This window comes from Oryza glaberrima, chromosome 12 (assembly GCF_000147395.1).
Source record: "Oryza glaberrima chromosome 12, OglaRS2, whole genome shotgun sequence".
In the NCBI taxonomy this organism is placed as follows: domain Eukaryota; kingdom Viridiplantae; phylum Streptophyta; class Magnoliopsida; order Poales; family Poaceae; genus Oryza; species Oryza glaberrima.
Genome location: NC_068337.1, coordinates 12,328,957 through 12,332,243, shown reverse-complemented (window position 1 = coordinate 12,332,243; position 3,287 = coordinate 12,328,957). Strand labels below are relative to the sequence as shown.

At 40.9% G+C, this 3,287-nt stretch overlaps 1 pseudogene; it reads left to right on the top strand.

Annotated features, from left to right (window-relative positions):
* Positions 1 to 503: 503 nt before the first annotated feature.
* Positions 504 to 2,872, top strand: LOC127757841 (subtilisin-like protease 4; annotated as a pseudogene).
* Positions 2,873 to 3,287: the final 415 nt, after the last annotated feature.

Sequence of the window (3,287 nt, the reverse complement as noted above, 5' to 3'; positions counted from 1 at the left end):
AGTTTGTGGAGTATTGCACTAGTGTTATAAGATTCTCTCCTAGATAATGATTATTGTAAGAATGGTACAGCTGAAGACTTTTGCTCCACAAGGGCTTTGCCCTTTTGATTGAAGAAAATATCACCCACAGTATCCCAGCCAAAAGAAGTTACAACACAAATTCCCGATCACATGAATGTTAAAGCAATACAAATAATCAGACCGAACTATTTATATGTATATATATTGAAATTAAACTGGAAACCAATGAAAGAATCCAATAAATCCTACAACTATTCACATTCATAACTTCAAAGGCATTTAATGAGTGTATCTCTAGTCATAAATTCTCACATCTATCTCAAGTCAATCAAAGAACCAAAATAATATACATAGGCATAATGTTTCAGATCAGAATTAAATTCCCAAGATACACAACAAATCAACCTATATCAGTCTATATCGACTCATAAATGTGCAGAAATAAATTCGAAAGATTATACACAAATCATACCCATTAATTATTGAAGATAAATATGTTGGTAAAGAGCTATAAATAGGACAAGAACCAAGTTCATCAGACATAAAGCTTCCCCTTGTATACGACCTTTGACACTTTCGTCATGGATATGCAAACTCTCCTATTGTCTTTCCTCTTTGTTTCCATCCTTCATGTTCACACAACTAGTTCCACCGGTACTGAAAATTTCGATGCATCTAGGCTAGACACATATATAGTGCGTGTGCGTCCACCACCAAACTTCTCAGTTGACATGAGCAACATCAAGCTTGAGAAGTGGTACAGATCATTTCTCCCACCAAGGATGACTTCATCAAATACTTGTCAGGCGTTCATCTACACCTACAAGACCACCATTTTTGGCTTTGCGGTGAACATCACCGAAGCTGAAAAAGATTATGTCATGAAGAATAACGGCGTCCTTAAGGTATACAAAGACAGCCTCCTCCCTCTCTTGACAACGCACACACCAGATTTCTTAGGGCTGCGTCTCAGGGAAGGATCCTGGAAAAAAACTGGCATGGGTGAGGGTGTGATCATAGGTGTCCTTGACACAGGGATAGATTTCACTCATACCTCATTTGATGATGATGGCATGCAGGAGCCACCCACTAAATGGCGTGGCTCCTGCAAGTCATCTCTGATGAAATGCAACAAGAAACTCATTGGGGGTAGCTCATTCATTCGGGGTCAGAAATCAGCACCTCCAACGGATGATAGTGGCCATGGGACACATACCGCAAGCACGGCAGCTGGCGGTTTTGTAGATGGTGCAAGCGTGTTTGGCAATGGAAATGGCACAGCAGCTGGCATGGCTCCTCGTGCACACCTTGCTATCTACAAGGTGTGCAGCGATAAAGGTTGTCATGTATCTGACATACTTGCTGGCATGGAGGCGGCTATTGCTGATGGTGTTGACATCATGTCTATGTCTCTTGGTGGTCCAGCGAAACCATTTTACAATGATATAATAGCCACTGCATCTTTTTCTGCCATGAGGAAAGGGATCTTTGTAGGTCTTGCTGCAGGAAATTCTGGTCCATCTTCCAGCACTCTAAGCAACGAGGCACCATGGGTTCTGACTGTTGGTGCCAGCACGATAGATAGACAAATGGAAGCCCTTGTCAAGCTAGGTGATGGAGACTTATTTGTTGGCGAATCTGCTTATCAACCACATAATCTTGATCCCTTAGAGTTAGTGTACCCACAGACTTCCGGTCAAAATTATTGCTTCTTTCTGAAAGATGTTGCAGGAAAGATTGTTGCCTGTGAGCACACAACCTCATCAGACATAATTGGACGCTTCGTCAAGGATGCTGGTGCATCTGGGTTGATCTTGCTAGGTCAGGAGGATAGTGGCCACATAACATTTGCTGACCCAAATGTCCTACCGGTGTCCTATGTGGATTTCCCAGATGCAACAGTAATAAGACAGTACATTAATTCAAGTAACAGTCCAACTGCCTCAATCATCTTCAATGGTACCTCATTGGGGAAAACTCAAGCTCCTGTAGTTGCATTTTTCTCATCTCGTGGCCCTAGTACTGCGAGCCCAGGTATTCTTAAACCTGACATCATTGGTCCTGGAGTAAACGTCATTGCTGCCTGGCCGTTCATGGAAGGGCAAGACGCAAACAACGATAAACACAGGACATTCAACTGCTTATCTGGAACATCAATGTCAACTCCTCACCTTAGTGGCATTGCTGCTCTCATCAAGGGAACACACCCAGATTGGTCATCCGCAGCGATCAAGTCCGCAATCATGACAACAGCTTATGTTGTTGATAACCAGAAGAAGGCAATCCTGGATGAAAGATACAATATTGCAGGGCATTTCGCAGTTGGTGCTGGACATGTTAGTCCTTCTGAAGCCATTGACCCCGGTCTGATCTATGACATTGATGAGGCACAATACATTTCATATCTCTGTGGCCTGGGTTACACAGATGTTCAAATTGAGATAATTGCAAATCAGAAGATGCCTGCAAAGGAAGCAAAATAACTGAAGCTGAACTTAACTATCCATCAGTAGCAGTAAGGGCAAGTGCTGGCAAGCTTGTGGTGAACCGGACTGTTACTAATGTGGGAGAAGCAAATTCAAGCTACACCGTGGAAATTGATATGCCCAGGGAGGTGAAGACAAGTGTGTCACCAACAAAGCTAGAATTCACAAGATGAAGGAAAAGAAAACATTTTCATTAAGCTTAAGTTGGGATATTAGCAAAACTAACCATGCCGAGGGAAGCTTCAAGTGGGTATCTGAGAAGCATGTTGTGAGGAGCCCCATTGCAATTTTTTAGTGTTACTTTGTAAACACAGGGTGTTCCTATGATATGAGTGTGCTACTATTCATATGAATGAAATAATAAATTTCCAGACAATACCATTATATTCTTGTGTTACAGGTATTGTAAAGATTCAAGACATAACTATGGGCCATGGAAATGTCATTCAATAACAGAAACCTAATGTAGTTATCTTATTAAGAATTTATGGTAGCAGTTATCAAGACAACCTTATCTTACTCTGGTTTCATGTTATTCAAATGTGTGTTATCTTATTTCGTGAAAGATCATTGGTTCAGAAATTATTTGGTTTCCAAAAGGCAACAGCTGTGTTTTTAGAGACATGTAGAAGGTTCGGAAGGAACCTGACAAAAAATTCGGTAAACAAAGTTTCTGATTGGTTACAACATATTTGATTGTTTTGGGGGTTTTAACCTCTTGTAATTTTTGGGTTTTCTTCTCTGTAAATAATTACATTATTTTCTATTTATAAAAGGTAC